A 21,421-nucleotide genomic window follows, 5' to 3' on the forward strand; every position below is an offset into this window, starting at 1 on the left:
GCTGCTCTTCGGGTTTTCTGTGCTTCCTCCCTGCGCACGCTCCTATTTCGGCACTCAATGCCGAAAAGGTTCACCAACACTGCCCTATACCATTTCAGATAGGTGGTTGTCCAGTCCCTTCTTAAAAACCTCCAGTGATGGAGCACCTACAACTTCTGAAGGCAAGATGTTCCACTGGTTAATTGTCCTAATTTTACAATTAATTGTTAATTTTAACAACTTCTCTTGCCACAATTAAGTAAATCACTGCAGCTGTAAGTTAGCAACACCATTGTTAAGTGAAGTTGGCTTCCCCATTGACTTTGCTTGTCGGAAGATCACAAAAAGTAATCGCATAACCCTGGGACACTGCCACTGTCATAAATAAATGCCAGTTGCCAAGCATCTGAATTTTGATCATGTGAGCACGGGGAAGCTGTGAAGGTCATGAGTTTGAAAAACAGTCATAAGTCACTTTTTTCAGTGATAGAATAGAATAGAATAGAATAGAATAGAATAGAATAGAATAGAATAGAATAGAATAGAATAGAATAACAGAGTTGGAAGGGACCTTGGAGGTCTTCTAGTCCAACCCCCTGCCCAGGCAGGAAACCCTACTCCACTTCAGACAAATGGTTATCCAACATCTTCTTAAAAATTTCCAGTGTTGGGGCATTCACAACTTCTGCAGGCAAGTTGTTCCACTTATGAATTCTTCTAACTGTCAGGAAATTTCTCCTTAGTTCTAAGTTGCTTCTCTCCTTGATTAGTTTCCACCCATTGCTTCTTGTTCTACCCTCAGGTGCTTTGAAGAATAATTTGACTCCCTCTTCTTTGTGGCAGCCCCTGAGATACTGGAATACTGCTATCATGTCTCCCCTAGTCCTTCTCTTCATCAAACTAGACATACCCAGTTCCTGCAACTGTTCTTCATACGTTTTAGCCTCCAGTCCCCTAATCATCTTTGTTGCTCTTCTCTGCACTCTTTCTAGAGTCTCAACATCTTTTTTACATCGTGGCGACCAAAACTGAATGCAATATTCCAAGTGTGGCCTTACCAAGGCATTATAAAGTGGTACTAACACTTCACTTTATTGTAATGTCAAATGGACACTTAATGAATCGTTGTAATTTGAGGACTGCCTGTACTTGTTTTAGAAAAATAACCACCATACAGACATAGAGAATACAAGAAAAATAAATAAATAACCCCCTGTTGCTGATTTGTATAGAGAATCTTGCTTAGAAATTAGCAATTCTTCCTCCTCTTCTCCCATTTACATAACAGGCTGAGCAGTCTCCTTAAAAGTTCAGTACATATCAACCTCCCCCCCGTTTATCTTGCAAAATATTCAAAACAACAACAAGGATATATAAGAGCTTTTTCACTCTTTTCTATTTGGCAGCTTGATTCCTCCTTCTGGATCTGATCAGTTCCACTCTTCCCCATTTGACCCAATCTGTTTCTCCTTCTGGTTCTTTAAACGGTAACCATTCCCCAGTTGATTCACCGAATGATGGCTTTGCTGGTAAAAACTTACCCAGCCTCTCTCTCTAGTTTTGGCTGAGCATTGCCAACCGGTTTCTTTTCACGGGCAAGTGCTCTTCTTCCCTGTTAAATGCAAGGAGTGAAACTATTGGGGCAGAGTGCTGCAGAGAGGAGAACCCCCCCCCCCAGTATTTCTTGCTTGTTCATGAGTGATCCTGCAACTTGTTTTCCTTTTATCTCCTTTGACTGCTCAATTCTGGTTTATTTCTTCTAGCTATCTTCTCCTATTTTACTATTCCATTATTCTACTACCTTCTACTATTGGTATTTTATGATTATATTATCTTGTTGTTTGTAGGTACACTGATTATATTATCTTGTTCTTTATATGTACACTGAGAGCTTATGCACCAGAGACAACTTCCTTGCATGTCCAATGATACTTGGCCAATAGCTCTGCTCTGCTCTGCTCTATTCTACTCAGATGAGAGAAATGTTTTGACTTCTCCTTTCTATGCATAATTGTTTCCATTTTTATTTGTGTCTTTCACACTAAGAACTATATCTAGTACTACATGGGGCTCCCCTTGGGGTGTACCCGGAGGCTGCAGTTGGTCCAGAACGCGGCTGCGCAGGGGATTATGGGAGCGATGGGGCGCTCATATATAACACCTCTCCTGTGCGAGCTGCACTGGCTTCCTGTGGTCTTCCGGGTGCGCTTCAAGGTGTTGGTGACCACCTTTAAAGCGCTCCATGGTTTAGGGCCGGGGTATTTGCAAGACCGCCTTCTGCCGCCGATAGCCTCCCACTGACTGGTTCATTCACACAGAGAGGGCCTCCTCAGGGTGCCGTCGGCCAGGCAGTGCCGGCTGGCGACCCCCAGTGGGAGAGCCTTCTCTGTGGCAGCACCTGCCCTCTGGAATGACCTGCCCCCTGAGATACGCATGATATCAGACCTCCGGACTTTTCGTCGGGCCCTGAAGACACACTTGTTCCATCTAGCTGGGCTGGCTTGATCCCATCCTCTCAGTTTTTTAATCGAATTTCGGTTTTAATTGGGTTGTTTTAAATTTGGGCCAAAATTATTTAATTGTTTTTTAAAATGTTTTTAAATTTTATACGCTATGTTTTATCCTGGCTGTACACCACCCTGAATCCCGCAGGAGAAGGGCGGTATAGAAAAATAATAAAATAAATAAATAAATATAAGCCAGTAGTATTGTTGCAGAGGTCAAAGACTGTACTGTACTGTACTGTGGCCCTAAACACACAAGAAACATTGACTAACCATGCCAATATCAATCAACCTATCAATTAAGGCTTGGGCTTTAGACACATTAGATATCAAACAAATTTGGTCTAGAATTCTGTGCCTCAGAGAATTTTTTTTAAAGAAAAAACATAAAGCTGTGAATGTGTTAGAGAACACTTTAAATATATTTACATCCCTTTAAGAGTTATGGTGATAAGACTGGAGTGTAGAATTTACAGTTCTCTCTGGGGCAAATCTGTATTCCCTGTAATATTTTATGGCAGTGAAACTTGGACTAGCAATAACAATACAAACTTAAATTTATATATCACTTCATAGTGCTTTACAGACCTCTCTAAGCAGTTTACAGAGTCAGCATATTGCCCCAACAATCTGTGTCCTCATTTTACTGACCTTGGAAGGATGAGTCAACCTTGAGCCAGTGAGAATTGAACTGCTGGCAGTCAATGGTAATACTGCATTTTAACCACTGTGCCACCACTCCTCTTGGAAGAAGCAGGATAGGTATCGTTGGTGTTCTTCTGGTGCTGAATAAAACTCCTGAGATACTGCGGACAACTAAGCAAACAGACAAATGTTTGTTTTCAAATGTTCATTGACAACGAACAAACGCTTGAACAAACGTTCAAGGAAATCAATGCAGAATTATCCCCAGCATGGCTGACTTGGGAATTCTGGGAGTTGAAATCCCCAGATCTTAAAGTCACCAAAGTTTGACAACACCCGCCCCCCCCGGCTCTAGGTGGTGAAAATCTTAGCTAAGGAGAAGAGAAGGGAAATTTGACTGCTGAGTTGCGCAGAGACAGATACCATGATTTAATTAAGATGCCTGTAATTAATAGCAACATGTCAAATTGGGAAGGTTGCCCTCCCTCCCTCCCTTCTTATGTTTCCTGAAGATGACAAGCTTGTTTTGGATGCTTCTTTGCAAGTGTACAAAGCTGCAGAATAATCCCCCTCCCCTCTCAGTTTCATACAGACACACAGCAATAGTCACAGATTCTTACCAGTGGTGGAATTCAAATTTTCTTACTACTGGTTCTGTGGGCTTGGCTTGGTGGCCATGGTGTGGCTTGGTTGCCGTGGCTTGGTGGGCATGGCAGGGAAAGGATACTGCAAAATCTCCATTCCCTCCCCACTTCTGGGACCAGCCAGAGGTGGTATTTGCCGGTTCTCCGAACTACTCAAAATTTCCGCTACCAGTTCCCCAGAATCTGTCAGAACCTGCTGAATAGCATACCTGATTCTTAGTGATTCAGATACGTGCAAAGCCACTTTTCCAACTGAACAGAAAAGTTGCAATATTCCACAAAACTGTGTAAAAAATTTATTGTGGAATTTAGTTTGCTGCTGCTGCTTTCTGTGGTGTTTCTTTGACTTCCCAATCCAGCCTGCAGTTGTGGAACTTCCTCCTCTGACCATGCTTAGCTTTTTGAGATCAGTCTAAGTAGAATAGTTACTTCATCCAATTCTGTAATATAATCTCTTTTGGAGATGATCAAAATCTGATTCTGAATATCTGTCGAAGGTGATGCAAGAAGACTTGCCTTTTCTTTTTAAGGTTGATTTGATTGCTTAGGTGACATCAAATTGTTCTTGACTCAGAAACCACATAGATGGATTTTCTCTATGACATTCCGACTCTAATTTTATTCCTATTTTTTTCTTGAATTTTAAATATTAGGGTATGCAGATAATTTGCATTTTCAGCTATCAGGGTAGTATCATCAACTTGGCACGGGTGGTTGATGTTTATTCCTCCAATTTTAAAACTATGCTCATTTTCCTCCAGTCCAGCTTCCCTAAATATATATAGAAGAGTATACAGCCTTGTCTCACTCCTTTGCCAGCCTGGACTCAGTCGGTTTCGCTATATTCTTTCTGTCCTGTGGCTTCCTGACCTGAATATGAATTTGTCATGAAAACAATGAGATGTTCTGGGATTCCCATTTTTCTTTCTACAGCTTGATTTGATTGACACAATTGAAAGCCTTTCTATCATTGATGAAGCCCATAGTGACTTTTTAAAAATATTCTTTGGCTTTCTCAACTATCCAGCATACATCAACATTGTTATTGTTTCATATTCTGTGGCTTTTTCTAAAACTGGCTTCAATTCTGGCATCTCTTTTTCCAAGGAGGTTCTAATCTGCATTGGATGATCCTAAGCATTATTTTTCTGGCATGCCAAATTAAGGATATTATGTGATAGTTTCCACATTTTGTTAAGTGTCCTTTTTTGGTACAGGATATGTAGATTGGTTTCTTCCAATCAGTTCCCCAGTTTGCTGGCATAGCTTGGTCAGAACCTTGACTGATCCTCCTTCTGTGGCTTGTCATTCTTTTAGGAGTGCAATATGTGAATTTGTTGCTACATTTAACAGCCCAAGTTTTTCTCAGTGCAACACATTACAGCCTAGGAATTTCCTGCTTGGAATACTCTAATATTAGCTATGCCAATAAAACAGTGTAATATTGTCTTTTTATAACTTAAATTCACTGCTTTATTCATCATTTGTTTTGGCAATACACTTTCTGTTTCTACAGGACTGTTCCTTTGGGGATTATAAATTGAATAAATACACAGACACACACACATACATAAAATGCAGGAATGAGATTTTTGTTTCAGAGGCTTCAATGACACAGTTCATTGCACTTCCAATCAAAACCTCTTTAAATACACACACATACATGTTGCCGTCTGGGCATTAAAATATATACCTTCCTGGAAATAGCTTCTGCTGGAATGTTGTTTTAAGTTCGAGTTGCCATGGTGTAAAGATGCTCCACTAACCATTTATTGAGGAGATGTGACATGCTTCATAAGGGAGCTTCTACTTCATGAATTCATGAAGCTAAGGTATGAAACTATTGTTATGCATCTTCTGTCAGTTCTCAGAGTTGTAGTCCACAAGTCTTAAAGTTGCCAAGGTTGGAGACCCCTGGCCTAGACTGCCTAGTGGAGTTATTTGGGGGAAGTTGGGAGTCTGCTGAGCTCCAATTGATCTGCTAAGCTCCAATGATCTGTTTTAGGATTCTTCTCTCCCATCCATCCAGTGGATATGGTTGGCACCTAGTTTTCTGTATTTGCCAGGGGTATTTGATATCTCAATGGGTTAGCCTCTTTTTTTTCTACCTTGGTGTATCAGTCATGTGAATATCAACTTCATAGAAGATTGACCTCAGGTCTACCAGAAAGTCAAAATTCCCTTTGGGCATAATGCAAAAGGTTCTGCAGTTCTTGTATGGCAGCCTCCCTCTGTCAATATGCATAAGGAGTAATTGTTCATTAGTGGGTTGGAAGCAGGGGTGCTATTCAGCAGGTTCTGACAGATTCTAGAGAACTGGTAGCAGAAATTTTGAGTAGTTTGGAGAACTGGCAAATACCACCTCTGGCTGGCCCCAGAGTGAGGTGGAATGGATACTTTGCAATATCCTTCCGCCAGGAGTGGGGAGGGAATGGGGATTTTTCAGTATCCTTCCCATGCCACGCCTACCAAGCCACACCATGGCCACCAAGTCACACCCACAGAACCAGTAGTAAAAAAATTTGAATTTCACCACTGGTTGGAAGTCACATTTTTTCTCAAGTTCTGTCATTAGAAAACCAAAACTAATTCTTATGACTAGAACATTTTTTTTTAAAAAAGGTTCCATTCCCAGGAAAACACATTAACATTGATGTGCTCAGAGTTGTAGAATCTGTTGTTCTCTAGAATTTGCTGAACCTCCTTTTTTTTTTTTTTTGCTTTGGCCAGGTTAACAGGACTGTTAGGAGCTGATATTTGGACCAAAGAAGTCCCATCTATATTTTAAAAAACTAATTTAAATATTATTTGTGATAGCAAATATCACTCGGTGTGGTAGTTACTAATAGGCATCTACCAAAGCTGGATTTATCTCCCCCCTTCCCCTGTCTTCCTTACTCCGTTCAGAGCACTCAGTTACAATCTAATCAAATTTCATATCCCATTTCACTTTAACTTAATAGTGAGTGGTGATCTCTTTGTATTTTTGTTCTCCTTTTTTTGAAGTCGACTGCCCTTCATACAATCAACCAGTGCCCTTCATACAATCAACCAATGGAACAGCTTGCTTTTGGAAGTTGTGGGAGCTTCATCACTTGAGACTTTCAAGAAAAGATTGGACTGCCATTTGTCAGAAATGGTGTAGGGTCTCCTGCTTGAGCGGGGGTTGGATTAGATGACCTATAACCATGATGGTGAACCTATGGCACATGTGCCACAGGTGGCACGCGGAGCCATATCAGTGGGCATGCAAGTTCAGCTCCACCAGCTATTTTTCGGGCATTCTAGGCCACCAGAAGTCAGGAAAAAGGCTGTTTCTGGCCTCCAGAGGGCCTCGGGGGGGGGGGGGGAAGAATGCCTTTTTTTTGTTCTCCCCAGGCTCCAGAGCCTTTCTAGGAACCTGAGGAGGGTGAAAATGGCCTTCCCCACCCCCCTGGAGGCCCTCCAGAGGGCAGAAACAGCCCGTTTACTGACTACCAGTGGGACCGGAAGCGGCAAACGGGCCGTTTCTGGCCTCTGGGGGGGAAGGCTGTTTTTGCCCTCCCCAGGCTCCTAGAAAGGCTCTGGAACCTGGGGAGAACAAAAAAAGGCATTCCCCACCCCCCGGGGGCCCTATTTTTCTACTTGCAGTTTTACATGCTTTCGAGCTGCTAGGTTGGCAGAAGCTGAGACAAGTAACGGGAGCTCACCCCATTAAACGGCACTAAGGATTCGAACCACTAAACTGCCGAACTTTCGATTGACAAGCTCAGTGTCTTAGCCACTGAGCCACCGCCTCCCTTCAACAACCTTCTAAAAGGATGCAAATGACCAGCTGTCTGCAAGGAATATAAATCCTTCTATTCCCCACTGCCCTGTCAGAGCTGAAGAAGCTTCTTGGATGAGGAGAAAAACATCTTCAAGAAAAAACAAGAAAGTCCAGTTGCCTCCTGAAAAAGCACCTTTGAGACAACCATGACCTGGATGACTGAGAATCTCTATTGACTATTAGCAGTGAGCTGCTGGATTACATCCCTGGCCCATCTAGCCCATTAATCTGTTCTCTCAGTGACCAACCAACTGTACCAGGAAACTCACAGGCCTCCCAGCAGATAGCCATCAAGGCTATTAACCATTGATCCCCAAATCCATAATTCTTTGTGTAAAGAAGAGAAAAAAGGAATATTTACCAGTATCCTCCATTTGGTTCCTTTAAGTGGACACTTTGCTTGGGGTATTATCTACTATTTTCTGCTTGCAAAGCAGGTGCTTTGACACTAATCAGTGCTCTCTACCATAGATTAAACAGCAAAAGATTCCTTCCACAGCTGCTATCACATTACTAGAAGAAATTTAACACAGGGAAGGCAGTTCGGCTTCTTATATACAACCCCACAATGCTATTCCTTTTTATGGTGAACAACTTTATACAGGGTGCAGAAAAAGAACAAGCGGTAAACAAAAAATTAAGGACAAGAGTTTGACGTATAACTGAGTGTGGTAATATATTGTGTTAGTGGGGATGTGCAATTGCATGTTGGCTTGCAAGGCAAACTTTAGGATTAGAAATCCTAGCTGGCACAGAATAGTGTGAGCAGGTTTGGTGTCAGGTTTTGATGTCGTCTCAAATAAAATAAATTGCATTTCCAAACAGATAGTCTTTGAAGAAATCTTTCATTTTATTAAGCACGACAATCTGGCCCCGATCGTGGCATAGCCAACTCTGACTTCCTGACCCCAAACCTTCCCTTTCCATTCCCCAATTCTCTGCGTCTCATTGGCCTTCTTCCAAATCACTCTCCCCATATCTACTACTTAAGCTCCAGGAATGTCCCCCCTCCTATCTCATCTCCTAGGGGATATTATCTTCAAGGAAAATAAATAGGTGAAATGTCAAGCATCCTCTTGCCAGCTGCCCCCTCTTCTCCTTCTTATGTCAGCACTAGAGTAAATGCAGGTTGAAGTGCTGACATCTGGGATATAAGTAAGTATTTGTGGCATACTGGCAGTGGTGGGTTTCAATTTTTTTTGCTACCGGTTCTGTGGGTGTGGCTTGGTGGGCATGGCATGGCTTGGTGGGTGTGGCTTGGTGGGCATGGCAGGGGAAGGATATTGTAAAATCTCCATTCCCACTCCACTCCAGGAGAAAGTTACTGCAAAATCCGCATTTCTTCCCGATCAGCAGGGACTTGGGAGGCAGAGAATAGATGGGGGCAGGGCAAGTCAGAATTTTTACTACTGGTTCTCCAAACTACGCAAAATTTCTGCTACTGGTTCTCCAGAACTGGTCAGAACCTGCTGAAACCCACCTCTGCATACTGGCCATAAAAACAGCCAGAATTGACCAGGTTTTTGGTGTTACAGGAAATCCTCAACTTGCAGCCATTCATTTAGTGACCAACCAAACTTACAACGGCACTGAAAAAAATGACTTATAACCATTTTTCACAGTTACAACCACTGCAGCATCCCCTGGTCATGTGATCAAAATCCAGGTGCTTGGCAACTGGCATGTATTTACTATGGCAATTGCAGTGTTCAGGAGTCATTTGACCACCATTTATAATCTTCCCAGCTGTCTTCTAACAAGCAAATTTAAGGAAGCTACTGTGTTTCCCTGAAAATACAACCTACCCTGAAAGTAAGTCCTAGCTTGATTTTTACCCAATATAAGCCCTACCCACAAAATAAGCCCTAATTAAGACCCCGGGTGCAGGGGGTGCGGCTACAGTCTAACCTTAGACTGGAGGTGCATGGGTAAAAATTAAACTAGGGTGGGGATGGGTGGGTGGAGCTGCCCTATTTACCAGGCCTCGCACACCCCGACATCTGCCTTGCCTTGCCGGCCCACTTCTTCTGCGGCCACTTGCTGCCACTTGCATGTGTCGCCCCTGCCCTCTATTTCACTGCCAGAGGCCTTCAGGAAAGACCTCTGCAGCTGAGAAACGGGCTTCGGATTGCTGCGCACGGCACCCCCTGGCCTCATTTCACTGTCAGAGGCTTTCTGGAAAGGCCTCTGCAGACAAGAAACGAGGTCCAGATTGACTCATGTGGGTCTTCTGGCCTCCATTTCACCATCGTCCTTCTGGAAAGCCCTCTGCAGCCGATAACAGAGCTCCAGATAGTTGTGGTTGTCAGTCAAGGACTACCTGTAATGTTAACAGAAAATGCTGAATGTGGCATAGGTAAGACTAAAGCTGGTACTAAGGTTATTCTTTCTTTACCTGACTAAAAAGTTGTTAGGCCTGGAAGCCATCTTTTGCATTGGGCCTTCAGGCCTGCCACATTTCCTACTGTGGGAAACTGGGAGGGGGGATTGTATGGAGCATGGGTGATATATAGTCATAATAACATTCTTTTCTCAGAGAGTCAAGGACATCTTGCCCTGCACCTGGAGGGTTGGAACTGGGAGGCCCCTCCAGTTGGGACGGTGCTTTGATTGGGCCATGTGATGGACTTATGGGCAGTGGGCAGGAACTTGGACTTTTCTTTGGGTGGGGAAAACCTAGAAACTTTCAGATTTCAGATTCAGATGTGCCAATATGACATCTCTAATAAATTGGAACTTTGAGGAACTTTGAGGAACTTTGAGGAAGCCTCAGAGTCTTCTTTCATTGGGGGTGTTTCTTGGAAACCTGACAAAAGTATTATACAAAAGCCTTGTTTCTGGATGACTGGTCATGGAGAACCATATTTATGGGCAAGTGGACTGAAAACATAAAAATGGGAATATAAATGGGGGAGTGGAGGCACATATCAATGAAAGAACGTTTTTGTCTGTTGCTTATTTTTGTCTTCTGCCATTGGTTTTCTGAAGAGAGACCTAATTTGCCTACCTGCAGGAAACCGTCTTTGAGTTTAACAGAGGTCATTACTTTTCAAGAGAGAGACTCTGAGAAAGAAGGTTGAACTCAGAAGGGGCTGAATCAGTGGTGAAATCCATTTTTTTAAACTACCGGTTTTGTGGGCGTGGCTTGGTGGGCACGATGTGGCTTGGTGAGCATGGAGGGGAAGGATACTGCAAAATCTCCAATCCCACCCCACTTCTGGGGGAAGGATATTGCAAAATCTCAATTCCCACCCCACTCTGGAGCCAGCCAGAAGTGGTATTTGCCGGTTCTCCGAACTGCTCAAATTTTCCACTACCGGTTCTCCAGAACCTGTCAGAACCTGCTGGATTTCACCCCTGGGGTGAGTTGCCATCTTCTGGGTGGCTGGTCTGAAGAGCCCAGCGGGAAGGATGAGGGCAGAAAAGATGGTCATGTTTTGGCTCAATGTCTTTCTGCTAGACAACCACAGACGTGACTACTGGATTTTTGTATGTGTGGCTTTTATTCAACAATCGATGGCCAAAGGTTAAACAGTTACATTAACTCATTCTTAATTATTCAAAATAGAGATAATTACGTGAGTCATTTACATGAAATTAACTCAAAGGAGGTGCCACGATTCCCATTAATTGCTGAATAACTCCCTTTCCTCTAATTAATGAGTGTCACTCCTAGAACATTACCATTTAATCTAGGAAGGAAGATCTCTGTTTTAGAACATAATTTCGCTTCAGTGTTAATATCAGGGGAAGACAGAGAGGAGGCATCCCTGAGAGGAGGAGGAGGAGGAGAAACCAGCATGTATCACCCTCCCACCCACACATGCTCATACTAGCGCTTACAGAGAGGCTTGCCATTACTGAAATAAAACATCTGTCTCAGGAATACTAAACACTTCAGTTGCAGATGCCAACAGTAAGACTGAACCATTCCTTACAAAATTGATAGCTAACAGGAACGTATGCTAGAGGCATGAATGAATGAAAGAAACCCATTTGTTCCAAACATAGAACAGAACAGTTCATGTGGCGCATTCCATCAGAATGTTGCAACATCCAGTTCCAACATGTGGAACGTCCCATCAGTGAGGAAAAATTAAAATGTTCTGCCACAGGGAATAGTAGGAGTTGGAGAAAAGTCTCTGTGTCTCTCTTTAAATGTCTATAGAGATTCTCAGTCATTCAGGTCATGGTTGTCCCAAAGGTGCTTTTTTTTTCAAAAGTGCTTTTTTCATTGAAGACGTTTCACTTCTCATCCAAGAAGCTTCTTCAGCATCTCTCTCTTTACTTCCTCCTTCTAAAACACAGAAGCAGGTGCAAATCCAGTCTGACTGCTATTTCCCACCCAAATTGTGGAAATATTGATCCATGGGATTTTTTAAAAAAAAGAAACTAAAGCATTTGAAAACTCCTCAAAGCAGAAAATGAAAAGCTCATTTACAACTGACCTCAATAATTTTTTTAAAAAAAAGTAGCACAGACTATCGTCTCTCCTTTTCTGTGAATTTAAGAATGCAAAAAAAAAAGAAAGAAAGAAAGAAAAGAAAAGAAAAAAATAAAAAGAAAGAAAGGAAGGGAAAAAAAAGAACATAAAGCTTGTTTTGAGCTTTCATTGTTCTCATGGCAAAACATTAAAACAATATACAGAACAAACACAGAACGAAAGCCATTAGCCGCATAGCTCCCAGTGACTGGTAAGATCCCACAGAGTTGGTCTCCTCCAGGTCCCGTCAGCTAAACAATGTCAGCTGGCGGGCCCCCAGGGGAGGGCCTTCTCTGTGGCTGCCCCAGCTCTCTGGAACCAGTTACCTCCTGAGATCCGGACCATCCCCACACTATTGGCCTTCCAAAAAGCGGTGAAGACCTGGCTTTTCCAGCAGGCCTGGGGCCGTTGATCTCGCTCTTGTGATCTGACGAGATCCGGCCATGAATGGTGTGAATGAGTTTTTAATGTTTTTAATGTTTTTTTTAATTTTTCAATGTCTTTTTATAATGATTTTTTAAATGTATTGTGAGCCGCCCTGAGTCTTCGGAGAGGGGCGGCATATAAATTTAATTAATTAAATTAAATTAAATTAAATTAGCCACAATAGGAATTGCCCAACACCCTACATTGCACCACCCCCAGAACAGTTCAAACTTCAAAGTCACAGAAACCTATAAAGATCCATCCACTCATTAAACCATTTGTTCAGCTGACCCAGAACTGCTGTTCATCATTAAACCTTTCTTTCCAATCAGCCTCCATGTTGTTTCCAGTGTCTTTCTCTCAGCTTGGAACTGAACCAGATGGATTTTTCCTTCCAACATGACTATGACTTGCCTTGCTGACTTCCTAATGGCTTTGTTTGTTGGAAGATGGCCAGGAAGGTCAGAAATGACAATCATATGACTGCGGGATACTGTGATTGTGGTAAATGTGCAACAATTGCTAGGTGCCAAAATCATGAGTACATGACTGTGAGGATGCTGAGACAGTCATAAGTATGAGGACTAGTCATTTTTCCTCACCATCATTACTTCAAATGGTCTTTAAATGAGTGGTCATAAGTGGATATCTACCCTATTGTATATCGGTCCCCTTCCTTACTCTTTCCTTCTTAATTTATTTCCATTTTAAAACCCAATTCACAGTATTTGAATTTATTTTTAGTATTGTGTGAGTTTCTCCAACAGTACATGAGTGTTGATAGTTAATGGTTATATATAGGCAATGCCATCTTCCATATCTCTACCTCTCTTATCTCAATTTTGGCTCGAGATGTATAGCTTTGATTTTCTTTTAAGCTGAGTGTTTTCTGTTTTGGTTTCATATGTCTCCAGACTCTAACCTTCATTATATTTTATTTTCTGTCTGACTCTGCATTCTTTATGGTGAGTATATATAGAGTGTTACACATACAGACACAAATATAGAGAATGTCCTATAAAGAGTGTGGGGAAGAGTTTTTATTAAACATTAATTCAGTTCTTCCATTTGTGTTTTATTCAGTACAACCACTTAGAATTTTTACAATATTATGTATAATGCCTCCCCTCACTCATTGCAAAATCATTGCCCACAAAACATAAAGAGAGCTAACCATTACCTTGTGAGTCTTTTCCAATATCTTTAAAGATTCAATCCTGTATCCCTTTATTTGGGCACAGTCTCAATACATAATAGATAATCACATTTCTTAGTAGGCCCACATATGGTTGTGTTATTCTGAACCTATCATTCTGAAATTGAATGGATTTTTTTCACTCCAACTGAAACAAAGCAACAATAGAGATGTGATAAACAGATGCTTTTTATGATTTTAAAGTAATCTCAAAGAGTAAAGACTGCTTTTGGAAAAAATGAAGAGATTCCTATGGATGAGAATGTGATTAGGAAAATATGTGCAGAAATGATCATGTACTAATACTAAGAATAGATAAAATAATAAATGGCTGTAAATTGTAATTGTTATTGTATAAAATATTTGCACAAAATATTTGTACCCAGATGACACACCGTTTAATGGAAGATGATGTTTGAATCAAAATAAAATTTAAAAAATTTATAAAAAAAAATAGTAAAGACTGCTTTCAAATCAAAGCCCTACATGGCTCAGGACCAGGATATTTGGCAGACCACCTACAGCCAGCAACAACATCCCATCGCCCGGTTCGCGCCCATAGAGAGGGCCTACTCAGGGTGCCGTCGGCTAGACAGTGGCGGCTGGCGGCCCCCAGGAGTAGAGCCTTCTCGGTTGGGGCACCTACCCTCTGGAATCAACTCCCCTTGGAGCTCCGACTAGCGCCTGACCTTAGCACCTTCCGCCGGGAATTAAAAACTTGGCTTTTCAAATCCCTTGACCTGGTCTGATGATGGGGTTTTAGGGTTTTAATGGGTTAATTTTAAATTTTTTAGATTTTAGTCTTTATTTTTATTGTGGCTTGTGTTTTATTGTTGTGAGCCACCCTGAGTCCATTGTGAGATAGGGCGGCATATAAGACGAATAAAATAAATAAATAAATAAAATAAATCACCACACGTGTGTGAGATTTGGTAGCCTTCTGCTCTCAGAAAAGGGCTACTCTCAGTCTACAATTTCATCCCATTCTGATAAAAAGTGTGTTACAGCCATTTGTTGATTACCGAGTTGTAGTCAGTGGGGAGGCATCAACCCTGGATTTTCTCAACAAGATTCTGAGTTGGACCTATAAAGAAGCTCAAGCTGTATTGGGTTACTTTCCAGATCATTGAAGCAGGCTATGAATCAAACAGGACACACTCTTTTTGATTCCCAACCTCTAAACACACTTGTTTTTAATCAGCTCCTAGGAGATAGCAATTAAGCTTTATATTGTGTTCAGATGCTGTGACAAGTCTACCTCTACAAATATCAGAATTGTTGAGGCAATGGTTGCTCCTCTGACACTTCATGGAAGCAAAGATTGGACTTTGAAAAAGCAGGAGAGAAAGAATACAGATGTTTCTGAACTAAAATTTATGCCTGGTCATTTGTACTTCAAGTTAGAATTCTCGGTCTGTCAATTTGTTTGCTTTTTTGGCTATCCATGCTATTCTCTGGAGTAATGAATATATCATGGATAGGCAAGTAAACAAACAAATTGATATTAAATATATCAATCCAGAGTTCTCAGTCAGGATACAAATGAGGAGGTTTACGTCCATATTTTGGATGCATTATGTAAAGATCTAGTTCTCTTGAGAAGTCCATAAACCTGAGAAAGTAGAAGGAAAGACAAAGAGAGAACAACTAGCAGCAAGGTGAATGGACTCAATTAGTGCAATAAGGGGTTTACCGATGGAAACCTGAAGGATCAGACTGGGGACAAGTCATTTTGGAGAAATATATATTTGTGTTTCTAAGAGAGCCAGTTTAGTGTAAACTATATGACATGGGGCCAGGCTACCTGTGGAATTGTCTTCTCCCCATTACATCAGTGCATGCAATCTGGTTAGGCAGAGAAGGTATGCTACAGACACTGTTAACTAAAGAATTTTGACTGGCGGGGTCCAGGAAGAGAGCCTTCTCTGCCCCACCCTTTAGAAGAGGGGTCTCCAATCTTGGCAACTTTAAGACTTGTGGACTTAAAGCCAGCAAAGCTGGCTGAGGAACTCTGGGAGTTGAAGTCCACAAGTCTTAAAGTTGCCAAGGTTGGAGACCTCTGCTTTAGAATATTCTCTTCCCAGTGATAACGCAGGTCCCCCTCTCCTGGCCTTTCAGAAGAGTGTGAATATGATAGGATAAGAAATCGCACTGGGACAGGTGGGGGGAGGCGGGGGAAGGAGAGGCAAGAAAAAAGTGGGAGGGGGAGAGATTTTGGGGAAAAGTTCGCAGCTTTGATTATCACAAAGACACATCACAACACATTGCAATGCTGCACTGCAAGCTCAGTCCTTTGCTTTCCCACTTGCTCATCCTATGCAAATATATGAGGGCTGAGTTTCACACTTCATCACTTATGTCCAGGACACAAAGTTTACTTAGAGTGTGTCTGAATCTGCCCCTTCTGATTGTTTAGTTCTAGGACGTTTGGTACAGAAAAGGATCCCACCCACACCAGACGATGCAAAAATAAAATAAAATATGGATGATAGATCTTGCAAGAAAAAGGGAAAGTGGCACCTTCTCTGTATCCTTTTCTCTAATGCAACAGCTCCCCCAGCTTACATGTTGGAGAAGTTAAATTAAAAACTGCCGTTCTAGTGAGATATATAACAATAGATGCAAACTGCTAATCCTTCTGCTCTGCTTGGTTTTTCGAGGGGGATGGGGAGGCCAGGCAGACCATAATAAGCAGAGGCAGGGGCTCACATTTCCTCCAGAATACATTCAATTATCAGAAAGCAGATTTCGGTATGAACTGGAACAAACTGCCTCAGGAAAGGTTTGCTGGAGGTTCTTAAATTGAAATAGGATGCTTATCTGTTAGGGAGGCTGCAGTGGTGGATTCATGCACTGGGTAGGGAGTATAGGTGATCTGCAAGATCATTTTCAACTCATCATCTGTAATTCAAACCTAGCCATTACGGTTTGTTAATCATGACTCTGAGCTTAATGTAATGTAAACCCAATAAAAGAACAACAGAGTTAAACACATTGTGCTTGCGTGAGTCAGGTGCACCAGAAAACAGTTCCTTGTCTTATGATTACCATGAAATCTGCAGTATTTTTCTCATCTTTCTCTATGCAATTTGAAATTTTTGCATAAGCTTGGCTTTAAAACGTTGCACCCTGCACTGTTTAATACAGCTTATTGAACAAGCTATAATAAGCCGTGTTCACATTTCATGCTAAGCCATAAATGCTTCTTCCAAAAATAAATTCTGAAGAATGACAAAGACGGAATCTTACTTTATTTTAGATAAGCATACAGAAGGTGCTATATTTCGGTCTAGTTTACACAACATGCTCAACCTGAACCATAAATTATAATTTGATATTGTACAATATGTAGAATACAATATGTATAAATTTCACACAATGTGAAGCACAAAGCATCATTGGAAGTGCTTTGCTTTCATATACATATATAAGAGGCAATGGTGGGTTGCTAACAGTTCTCTCCGGTTCTTGCAAACCAGTAGTGGAAATTTTGAGTAGTTTGGAGAACCGGTAAATATCACCTCTGCCTAGCCCCACCCCCAATCTATTCACTGCCTCCCGAGTACCAGCTGATCGGCTAGAAAGAAAAAAATCAGGGCTCACTTGACAAAGAAGAGAAAAAAATCCCAAGACAGGTAGCTTTAAACTGAGAAGCCAAGAAGCCTCCCAACTGATCGGCTAGAACTGATCCACTCCTTGTAAACTGCTTGAAGGTGGTAGATTGGCAATTGAGGCCAAGCTGCCTGAAAGTAGTTTCCGATGCTCTCGGTGGTGGCAGAGTGGCAAAGAACTGTTTAAACTCTTGCCACTGCGTTTCAAAGGGCTGCCCTACAGCTGATCAGCAGTAAAAGGCAATGTGGTGGTAGACCAGTGCGCTCCAAAAACAAATGGGTAGACCTGTACAGCTCTGCCAGCAGTTAAAAGCGTGGTAGACCAGTACCTCTGCTAAATCCTAAAGAATTGTTTGGTCAAAAAACTCACAGTGACTCTGAGATAATCGAACAGACAATGGCTGAAAGCCAGATCTGCTAGAGATGTTTCTCTCAGGCCGATTGAGTCGAAACTAGGCCTGAGAGGAAGGAACAAGGGGCGTGGTCAAAAAACTATGGCTCCCCTTATGTGAGTGACATTGAGTTGACCATGCCTACCCAGTCATATGATCAAGCCATGCCCACTGTCACATGACCGTCAAGCCATGCCCACAAAATAAGCCATGCCCACAGAACCGGTAGTAAAAATTTTTAGAACCCACCCAATAAGAGGGCTTTTTCAGTCCTTTTCCTGATCACACTGGGGGTACCACAACCCATCACAAATGGGATCACAAATGGTGATCATGTGATCCCGGGACTCTGCAACCATTGTAAACATATGCTGGTTACCGAACACAAATAACAAATTTTTATCACATGACTGTGGGGATGCTATAATGCTCATAACTGCAAGGACTGGTCATAAGTCATTTTTTTTAGTGCTGTTGTAATTTAGACAGGTCACTAAATGAATGGTTATAAGTCAAGGTCTACCTGTGCTCCCTGTTCCCAAATGGCCTGAGTTAAATCTATTTAGTCAATTTCACTTGCAATGATTGTTCTTGAATCCCAGTAAAGGGGTTACTGCAGTGGTGAAATCCAAATTTTTTTACTACCGGTTCTGTCAGCGTGGCTTGGTGGGCATGGTTTGGCTTGGTGGGCGTGACTTGGTGGGCGTGGCAGGGGAAGGATACTGCAAAATTCCCATTTCCTCCCCACTCCTGGGAGAAGGATATTGTAAAATCTCCATTTCCACCCCACTCTGGGACCAGCCAGAGGTAGTATTTGCCGGTTCTCCGAACTACTCAAAATTTCTGCTCCTGGTTCTCCAGAATCTGTCAGGACCTGCTGGATTTCACCCCTGGGTTACTGGTATTCACCAGAGCTTGTGCTGAAACTGGGCTCTTTAATTAAGAGAATCTCTGCATTAGTAATTGACTTAGGTATTACTTAGCTGCTAGATAGGGAAGAGTATAAAAATTAACATGGGAGACTCATTCCCCAGCCACTACCATATTATGAAACATAGCTCTATCCTGTTTTTCTCATACCGGTAGTCCTTGACATACGACCAGAATTGAGCCCAAAACTTCTTTGCTACGTGAGACGGTTGTTAAGTGAATTTTGACCCATTTTACAACTTTACTCGCCACAGCTGTAAAGTGAATCACTGCTGTTGTTACGTTAGTAACACGGCTGTTAACTGAATCTGACTTCCCCATTGACCTTGCTTTTCAGAAGGCTGCAAAAGTTGATCACATGACACTGGGACACTGCAACTGTCATAAATGGGGATGCTGCAATAGTCGTGTGAAAAACGGTCATACAGGAAGTCACTTTTTTTCAGTGCCGTTGTAACTTCTAACGGTCAATAAATGAACTGTTGTAAATCTAGGACTATTTGTACTCACAAATTAACAAGCCTTCTTTGTGGCATAGAATTTAAGAGTACCCTACCCCAGCTGATGCTCTCCAAATGTGTTGGGGTCTACCAAGCCCATAAAAGAAGCTAGTGGATGTCCAAGGTTATAATGCACAATGGTTTCTACAAAATGATTTTTTTTTTTAAATTTGATTTATATGCCGCCCTTCTCCGGAGACTCAGGGCAGCTTACAATGCTCTAAGCAATAGCCTTCATTCTTTTGTATATTTATACAAAGTCAGCTTATTGCCCCCACAAACTGGGTCCTCATTTAACCTACCTTTGAAAGGGTGGAAGGCTGAGTCAACCTTGAGCCTGGTAAGATTCGAACCTGCAGAAATTGCAGGCAGCTGTGTTAATTACAGGGTGCATTAAACCACTGTACTACCAAGGCTCGATTGAGTATACCCTTGTCAAACCTGACTCGACTCCCATGCTGCTTTCGCTCCCAGTTTTGCCAAAGTGACAGGAGGAGGGTGGTGATTTTCTAAGGGGCGGAGGAAGACTATGGAATGCAAGAGAACCTTCTGTTGCTGGAGAAACATTATCCTACCAAGGTCAAGTTATGAAGAATGTTTGACCGGCAAAGACAGTTTTTTACAAAGCCAAAGAACTGAACTCAATTGGTGAACTATGAGTTGCGGGTGGCCCAGAGGGGAAAAGGGGAGTTACTTAATGTGGGTTTTCACGGGAAAATCTCAGAACTGACTTTGCTTCTGCTGTGCCTAGATTGAGCTTTCAATAAAGCTACACTCTTGGTCAAAGAGCCGGGAGCTTCTTTTGTTGAATGTGCCAAATGGGACGGTTGACAACTCTGCTACCAAATTAAAGACAGGAAGAAGATTACTTTCCTATCACTGCACAGGGCATTTTCAGACAACCAGCTTTTCTGTTTGCCAACCTTTCTTAATCAAGTTGAAAACGCATCTAGGATTGATCTGGACTGGCTTAACTTTTCCAGGTCTATTTGAACGTTATTATAAGCACGTTTAGGTTTATCTGTCTGCCAGTCTACAATGCTTGCAAGGAACTACCAGTCAATCAGTATAAGCCCTCTTTAGTTAACAGCTGAGCATAGATAAATGTTAAGCACTCAAGACTTGCTTAACTGGCCTGTAACTGAGTGCCTCAACCTGCTGCTTTTGGTCCATTCCTAAGTACATGTCTCTTTCCCTTTTCACAAAACTAGAATTGCTAGCATTTCTGCACATTTCTACATTTGTCATGATTTGCTTAAAAAATCCCCTAGACTGGCAGTTCTCCATTGTTTTCAACTGCAAACCTTGGGTTATGATCTCATGTAAGCAGGGAGAGATTTTTGTCAGCTCAAAAAAGAAAGTGCTTCTTCGATTAGTTCATATTAGCTTTCAATGTGCAATTGTAAACCACCTTATCTGGATTTTAAATACCCATCTAAGTGAATGCTATTCATTGTTTCTGCCTCTCCAGAGGTTCACAGCATTTGGGACATTCAGGTAAGAGAGAAATCCTGCCTGCTCAATCCCTCCATCCCGTTTCATTTCTGTGACCTTGTAAACAGCTGCTTTTCATTCACTATTATAAAAGTCTGTAGAGATTCTCAGTCATCCAGGTCAGGGTTGTCCCAAAAGTGCTTTTTCAGGAAGCAACTGGACTTTCTTGTTTTTCCTTTGAAGACGTTTTGCTTCTCATCAAAGAAGCTTCTTCAGCTCTGACAGGATAGTGGAGAATGGAAGGATTTATATTCGTTGAAGACAGCTGGTCATTTGCATCCTTTAGAGGGTCATTGAAGCACTTGGAGGTTTATCTGTGTCTTCAGGGTCACCTGAGTAGTGCTCCTGGTTCCTGTGGTCTGCATTTTCTCCCCTCTGGAAATCCATTCCTACTCCCACACCATTCAAAGGATGTTCATCCCAAATTGTACAGCTAAAAGTCTGTAGAGATTCTCAGTCATCCAGGTCATGGTTGTCTCAAAGGTGCTTTTTCAGGAGGCAACTGGATTTTGTTTTTTCTTTGAAAAAACCTTTTTCTTTTTTTCTTGTTTTTTCATTCACTATTATATTTATCTCTTGCTTTGGCTTGCTGAGTTTAGGACAACGCTCTCTTCTCCATTTTTTCCTGTACAACTACTCTGTGAAGTATGTTGGACTAAAGATAGACTAGTTTGAAATCAGTGAACTTGTATGGCTGAGAGTGTCCAATCTAGTAATCTACCATCCTAGTCTACCATCCTAACCTGGCTGTGTGTGATGCTGGTTACTTTCTCATGTTCTCTGAGGATTGAAGAGCAGACTATTTATGAA

The sequence above is a fragment of the Pantherophis guttatus genome, chromosome 1 (assembly GCF_059756535.1).
Source record: "Pantherophis guttatus breed Tessera chromosome 1, ASM5975653v1, whole genome shotgun sequence".
Classification (NCBI taxonomy): domain Eukaryota; kingdom Metazoa; phylum Chordata; class Lepidosauria; order Squamata; family Colubridae; genus Pantherophis; species Pantherophis guttatus.